Source organism: Doryrhamphus excisus, unplaced genomic scaffold (assembly GCF_030265055.1).
Source record: "Doryrhamphus excisus isolate RoL2022-K1 unplaced genomic scaffold, RoL_Dexc_1.0 HiC_scaffold_25, whole genome shotgun sequence".
NCBI lineage: Eukaryota > Metazoa > Chordata > Actinopteri > Syngnathiformes > Syngnathidae > Doryrhamphus > Doryrhamphus excisus.
Window position 1 is genome coordinate 577,501 of NW_026652243.1, and position 5,000 is coordinate 582,500.

The 5,000-nt window shown below is 52.3% G+C and overlaps 16 non-coding genes and 7 pseudogenes across 16 annotated transcripts in view; all 23 read left to right on the plus strand.

Annotated features, from left to right (window-relative positions):
• The window catches only part of LOC131118059 (5S ribosomal RNA), a 119-nt gene extending 39 nt beyond the window's left edge, over positions 1-80 (plus strand). The window contains exon 1 of the ribosomal RNA XR_009125231.1: positions 1-80. This exon is cut by the window's left edge and continues 39 nt beyond it. This is a non-coding gene — a ribosomal RNA (5S ribosomal RNA).
• A 112-nt stretch (positions 81-192) lies between these two features.
• On the plus strand, positions 193-301 carry LOC131112501 (5S ribosomal RNA; annotated as a pseudogene).
• A 112-nt stretch (positions 302-413) lies between these two features.
• LOC131116244 (5S ribosomal RNA) lies at positions 414-532 on the plus strand. Its single transcript, XR_009123500.1, has one exon. It is a non-coding gene; the product is annotated as a 5S ribosomal RNA (ribosomal RNA).
• A 112-nt stretch (positions 533-644) lies between these two features.
• LOC131114367 (5S ribosomal RNA) lies at positions 645-763 on the plus strand. Its single transcript, XR_009121679.1, has one exon. It is a non-coding gene; the product is annotated as a 5S ribosomal RNA (ribosomal RNA).
• A 112-nt stretch (positions 764-875) lies between these two features.
• On the plus strand, positions 876-994 carry LOC131115447 (5S ribosomal RNA). The gene has a single exon (XR_009122725.1). It is a non-coding gene; the product is annotated as a 5S ribosomal RNA (ribosomal RNA).
• Positions 995-1,106: 112 nt separating this feature from the next.
• On the plus strand, positions 1,107-1,215 carry LOC131113147 (5S ribosomal RNA; annotated as a pseudogene).
• A 112-nt stretch (positions 1,216-1,327) lies between these two features.
• Positions 1,328-1,446, plus strand: LOC131114516 (5S ribosomal RNA). Its single transcript, XR_009121823.1, has one exon. It is a non-coding gene; the product is annotated as a 5S ribosomal RNA (ribosomal RNA).
• A 112-nt stretch (positions 1,447-1,558) lies between these two features.
• On the plus strand, positions 1,559-1,677 carry LOC131118571 (5S ribosomal RNA). Its single transcript, XR_009125734.1, has one exon. It is a non-coding gene; the product is annotated as a 5S ribosomal RNA (ribosomal RNA).
• A 112-nt stretch (positions 1,678-1,789) lies between these two features.
• LOC131113307 (5S ribosomal RNA) lies at positions 1,790-1,898 on the plus strand (annotated as a pseudogene).
• Positions 1,899-2,010: 112 nt separating this feature from the next.
• Positions 2,011-2,129, plus strand: LOC131114517 (5S ribosomal RNA). Its single transcript, XR_009121824.1, has one exon. It is a non-coding gene; the product is annotated as a 5S ribosomal RNA (ribosomal RNA).
• Positions 2,130-2,241: 112 nt separating this feature from the next.
• Positions 2,242-2,360, plus strand: LOC131111597 (5S ribosomal RNA). The gene has a single exon (XR_009121296.1). It is a non-coding gene; the product is annotated as a 5S ribosomal RNA (ribosomal RNA).
• A 112-nt stretch (positions 2,361-2,472) lies between these two features.
• Positions 2,473-2,581, plus strand: LOC131112502 (5S ribosomal RNA; annotated as a pseudogene).
• A 112-nt stretch (positions 2,582-2,693) lies between these two features.
• LOC131116257 (5S ribosomal RNA) lies at positions 2,694-2,812 on the plus strand. Its single transcript, XR_009123512.1, has one exon. It is a non-coding gene; the product is annotated as a 5S ribosomal RNA (ribosomal RNA).
• A 112-nt stretch (positions 2,813-2,924) lies between these two features.
• LOC131115366 (5S ribosomal RNA) lies at positions 2,925-3,043 on the plus strand. Its single transcript, XR_009122647.1, has one exon. It is a non-coding gene; the product is annotated as a 5S ribosomal RNA (ribosomal RNA).
• A 112-nt stretch (positions 3,044-3,155) lies between these two features.
• LOC131113148 (5S ribosomal RNA) lies at positions 3,156-3,264 on the plus strand (annotated as a pseudogene).
• A 112-nt stretch (positions 3,265-3,376) lies between these two features.
• Positions 3,377-3,495, plus strand: LOC131114518 (5S ribosomal RNA). Its single transcript, XR_009121825.1, has one exon. It is a non-coding gene; the product is annotated as a 5S ribosomal RNA (ribosomal RNA).
• Positions 3,496-3,607: 112 nt separating this feature from the next.
• Positions 3,608-3,726, plus strand: LOC131118573 (5S ribosomal RNA). The gene has a single exon (XR_009125735.1). It is a non-coding gene; the product is annotated as a 5S ribosomal RNA (ribosomal RNA).
• A 112-nt stretch (positions 3,727-3,838) lies between these two features.
• On the plus strand, positions 3,839-3,947 carry LOC131113308 (5S ribosomal RNA; annotated as a pseudogene).
• Positions 3,948-4,059: 112 nt separating this feature from the next.
• LOC131117282 (5S ribosomal RNA) lies at positions 4,060-4,178 on the plus strand. The gene has a single exon (XR_009124504.1). It is a non-coding gene; the product is annotated as a 5S ribosomal RNA (ribosomal RNA).
• Positions 4,179-4,290: 112 nt separating this feature from the next.
• LOC131118060 (5S ribosomal RNA) lies at positions 4,291-4,409 on the plus strand. Its single transcript, XR_009125232.1, has one exon. It is a non-coding gene; the product is annotated as a 5S ribosomal RNA (ribosomal RNA).
• A 112-nt stretch (positions 4,410-4,521) lies between these two features.
• LOC131112503 (5S ribosomal RNA) lies at positions 4,522-4,630 on the plus strand (annotated as a pseudogene).
• Positions 4,631-4,742: 112 nt separating this feature from the next.
• On the plus strand, positions 4,743-4,861 carry LOC131115606 (5S ribosomal RNA). The gene has a single exon (XR_009122882.1). It is a non-coding gene; the product is annotated as a 5S ribosomal RNA (ribosomal RNA).
• Positions 4,862-4,973: 112 nt separating this feature from the next.
• Positions 4,974-5,000, plus strand: part of LOC131114378 (5S ribosomal RNA) — a 119-nt gene continuing 92 nt past the window's right edge. Inside the window, exon 1 of the ribosomal RNA XR_009121690.1 lies at positions 4,974-5,000. This exon is cut by the window's right edge and continues 92 nt beyond it. This is a non-coding gene — a ribosomal RNA (5S ribosomal RNA).

Genomic DNA, 5,000 nt, shown 5'->3' on the forward strand with positions numbered 1-5,000 from the left:
CGATCTCGGAAGCTAAGCAGGGGCGGGCCTGGTTAGTGCTTGGATGGGAGACCGCCTGGGAATACCAGGTGCTGTAAGCTTTTTATGGTTTCTGCTCTTTCCTGACAGCAGAGGGCGCTGTTTGACACTTTTTGCTGGAGTCTAGTTTGGCCTGCGTCGCCTTCAAATAGGATCTTTTCAGTTGATCTGGCAGCTTACGGCCATACTACCCTGAAAACGCCCGATCTCGGACGCTAAGCAGGGGCGGGCCTGGTTAGTACTTGGATGGGAGACCGCCTGGGAATACCAGGTGCTGTAAGCTTTTTATGGTTTCTGCTCTTGCCTGACAGCAAAGGGCGCTGTTTGACACTTTTTGCTGGAGTCTAGTTTGGCCTGCGTCGCCTTCAAATAGGATCTTTTCAGTTGCCTTGGCAGCTTACAGCCATACTACCCTGAAAACGCCCGATCTCATCCGATCTCGGAAGCTAAGCAGGGGCGGGCCTGGTTAGTACTTGGATGGGAGACCGCCTGGGAATACCAGGTGCTGTAAGCTTTTTATGGTTTCTGCTCTTGACTGACAGCAGAGGGCGCTGTTTGACACTTTTTGCTGGAGTCTAGTTTGGCCTGCGTCGCCTTCAAATAGGATCTTTTCAGTTGCCTTGGCAGCTTACGGCCATACTACCCTGAAAACGCCCGATCTCATCCGATCTCGGAAGCTAAGCAGGGGCGGGCCTGGTTAGTACTTGGATGGGAGACCGCCTGGGAATACCAGGTGCTGTAAGCTTTTTATGGTTTCTGCTCTTGCCTGAAAGCAGAGGGCGCTGTTTGACACTTTTTGCTGGAGTCTAGTTTGGCCTGCGTCGCCTTCAAATAGGATCTTTTCAGTTGCCCTGGCAGCTTACGGCCATACTACCCTGAAAACGCCCGATCTCGTCCGATCTCGGAAGCTAAGCAGGGGTGGGCCTGGTTAGTACTTGGATGGGAGACCGCCTGGGAATACCAGGTGCTGTAAGCTTTTTATGGTTTCTGCTCTTGCCTGACAGCAGAGGGCGCTGTTTGACACTTTTTGCTGGAGTCTAGTTTGGTCTGCGTCGCCTTCAAATAGGATCTTTTCAGTTGACCTGGCAGCTTACGGCCAAACTACCCTGAAAACGCCCGATCTCGGACGCTAAGCAGGGGCGGGCCTGGTTAGTACTTGGATGGGAGACCGCCTGGGAATACCAGGTGCTGTAAGCTTTTTATGGTTTCTGCTCTTGCCTGACAGCAAAGGGCGCTGTTTGACACTTTTTGCCAGAGTCTAGTTTGGCCTGCGTCACCTTCAAATAGGATCTTTTCAGTTGACCTGGCAGCTTACGGCCATACTACCCTGAAAACGCCCGATCTCGTCCGATCTCGGAAGCTAAGCAGGGGCGGGCCTGGTTAGTACTTGGATGGGAGACCGCCTGGGAATACCAGGTGCTGTAAGCTTTTTATGGTTTCTGCTCTTGCCTGACAGCAGAGGGCGCTGTTTGACCCTTTTTGCTGGAGTCTAGTTTGGCCTGCGTCACCTTCAAATAGGATATTTTCAGTTGACCTGGCAGCTTACGGACATACTACCCTGAAAAAGCCCGATCTCGTCCGATCTCGGAAGCTAAGCAGGGGCGGACCTGGTTAGTACTTGGATGGGAGACCGCCTGGGAATACCAGGTGCTGTAAGCTTTTTATGGTTTCTGCTCTTGCCTGACAGCAAAAGGCGCTGTTTGCCACTTTTTGCCAGAGCCTAGTTTGGCCTGCGTCGCCTTCAAATAGGATCTTTTCAGTTGATCTGGCAGCTTACGGCCATACTACCCTGAAAACGCCCGATCTCGGACGCTAAGCAGGGGCGGGCCTGGTTGGTACTTGGATGGGAGACCGCCTGGGAATACCAGGTGCTGTAAGCTTTTTATGGTTTCTGCTCTTGCCTGACAGCAAAGGGCGCTGTTTGACACTTTTTGCCAGAGTCTAGTTTGGCCTGCGTCACCTTCAAATAGGATCTTTTCAGTTGACCTGGCAGCTTACGGCCATACTACCCTGAAAACGCCCGATCTCGTCCGATCTCGGAAGCTAAGCAGGGGCGGGCCTGGTTAGTACTTGGATGGGAGACCGCCTGGGAATACCAGGTGCTGTAAGCTTTTTATGGTTTCTGCTCTTGCCTGACAGCAGAGGGCGCTGTTTGACCCTTTTTGCTGGAGTCTAGTTTGGCCTGCGTCACCTTCAAATAGGATCTTTTCAGTTGACCTGGCAGCTTACGGCCATACTACCCTTAAAACGCCTGATCTCGTCCGATCTCGGAAGCTAAGCAGGGGCGGGCCTGGTTAGTGCTTGGATGGGAGACAGCCTGGGAATACCAGGTGCTGTAAGCTTTTTATGGTTTCTGCTCTTTCCTGACAGCAGAGGGCGCTGTTTGACACTTTTTGCTGGAGTCTAGTTTGGCCTGCGTCGCCTTCAAATAGGATCTTTTCAGTTGATCTGGCAGCTTACGGCCATACTACCCTGAAAACGCCCGATCTCGGACGCTAAGCAGGGGCGGGCCTGGTTAGTACTTGGATGGGAGACCGCCTGGGAATACCAGGTGCTGTAAGCTTTTTATGGTTTCTGCTCTTGCCTGACAGCAAAGGGCGCTGTTTGACACTTTTTGCTGGAGTCTAGTTTGGCCTGCATTGCCTTCAAATAGGATCTTTTCAGTTGCCTTGGCAGCTTACAGCCATACTACCCTGAAAACGCCCGATCTCATCCGATCTCGGAAGCTAAGCAGGGGCGGGCCTGGTTAGTACTTGGATGGGAGACCGCCTGGGAATACCAGGTGCTGTAAGCTTTTTATGGTTTCTGCTCTTGACTGACAGCAGAGGGCGCTGTTTGACACTTTTTGCTGGAGTCTAGTTTGGCCTGCGTCGCCTTCAAATAGGATCTTTTCAGTTGCCTTGGCAGCTTACGGCCATACTACCCTAAAAACGCCCGATCTCATCCGATCTCGGAAGCTAAGCAGGGGTGGGCCTGGTTAGTACTTGGATGGGAGACCGCCTGGGAATACCAGGTGCTGTAAGCTTTTTATGGTTTCTGCTCTTGCCTGACAGCAGAGGGCGCTGTTTGACACTTTTTGCTGGAGTCTAGTTTGGTCTGCGTCGCCTTCAAATAGGATCTTTTCAGTTGACCTGGCAGCTTACGGCCAAACTACCCTGAAAACGCCCGATCTCGGACGCTAAGCAGGGGCGGGCCTGGTTAGTACTTGGATGGGAGACCGCCTGGGAATACCAGGTGCTGTAAGCTTTTTATGGTTTCTGCTCTTGCCTGACAGCAAAGGGCGCTGTTTGACACTTTTTGCCAGAGTCTAGTTTGGCCTGCGTCACCTTCAAATAGGATCTTTTCAGTTGACCTGGCAGCTTACGGCCATACTACCCTGAAAACGCCCGATCTCGTCCGATCTCGGAAGCTAAGCAGGGGCGGGCCTGGTTAGTACTTGGATGGGAGACCGCCTGGGAATACCAGGTGCTGTAAGCTTTTTATGGTTTCTGCTCTTGCCTGACAGCAGAGGGCGCTGTTTGACCCTTTTTGCTGGAGTCTAGTTTGGCCTGCGTCACCTTCAAATAGGATATTTTCAGTTGACCTGGCAGCTTACGGACATACTACCCTGAAAAAGCCCGATCTCGTCCGATCTCGGAAGCTAAGCAGGGGCGGACCTGGTTAGTACTTGGATGGGAGACCGCCTGGGAATACCAGGTGCTGTAAGCTTTTTATGGTTTCTGCTCTTGCCTGACAGCAAAAGGCGCTGTTTGACACTTTTTGCCAGAGCCTAGTTTGGCCTGCGTCGCCTTCAAATAGGATCTTTTCAGTTGATCTGGCAGCTTACGGCCATACTACCCTGAAAACGCCCGATCTCGGACGCTAAGCAGGGGCGGGCCTGGTTGGTACTTGGATGGGAGACCGCCTGGGAATACCAGGTGCTGTAAGCTTTTTATGGTTTCTGCTCTTGCCTGACAGCAAAGGGCGCTGTTTGACACTTTTTGCCGGAGTCTAGTTTGGCCTGCGTCACCTTCAAATAGGATCTTTTCAGTTGACCTGGCAGCTTACGGCCATACTACCCTGAAAACGCCCGATCTCGTCCGATCTCGGAAGCTAAGCAGGGGCGGGCCTGGTTAGTACTTGGATTGGAGACCGCCTGGGAATACCAGGTGCTGTAAGCTTTTTATGGTTTCTGCTCTTGCCTGACAGCAGAGGGCGCTGTTTGACCCTTTTTGCTGGAGTCTAGTTTGGCCTGCGTCACCTTCAAATAGGATCTTTTCAGTTGACCTGGCAGCTTACGGCCATACTACCCTTAAAACGCCTGATCTCGTCCGATCTCGGAAGCTAAGCAGGGGCGGGCCTGGTTAGTGCTTGGATGGGAGACCGCCTGGGAATACCAGGTGCTGTAAGCTTTTTATGGTTTCTGCTCTTTCCTGACAGCAGAGGGCGCTGTTTGACACTTTTTGCTGGAGTCTAGTTTGGCCTGCGTCGCCTTCAAATAGGATCTTTTCAGTTGATCTGGCAGCTTACGGCCATACTACCCTGAAAACGCCCGATCTCGGACGCTAAGCAGGGGCGGGCCTGGTTAGTACTTGGATGGGAGACCGCCTGGGAATACCAGGTGCTGTAAGCTTTTTATGGTTTCTGCTCTTGCCTGACAGCAAAGGGCGCTGTTTGACACTTTTTGCTGGAGTCTAGTTTGGCCTGCGTTGCCTTCAAATAGGATCTTTTCAGTTGCCTTGGCAGCTTACAGCCATACTACCCTGAAAACGCCCGATTTCATCCGATCTCGGAAGCTAAGCAGGGGCGGGCCTGGTTAGTACTTGGATGGGAGACCGCCTGGGAATACCAGGTGCTGTAAGCTTTTTATGGTTTCTGCTCTTGACTGACAGCAGAGGGCGCTGTTTGACACTTTTTGCTGGAGTCTAGTTTGGCCTGCGTCGCCTTCAAATAGGATCTTTTCAGTTGCCTTGGCAGCTTACGGCCATACTACCCTGAAAACG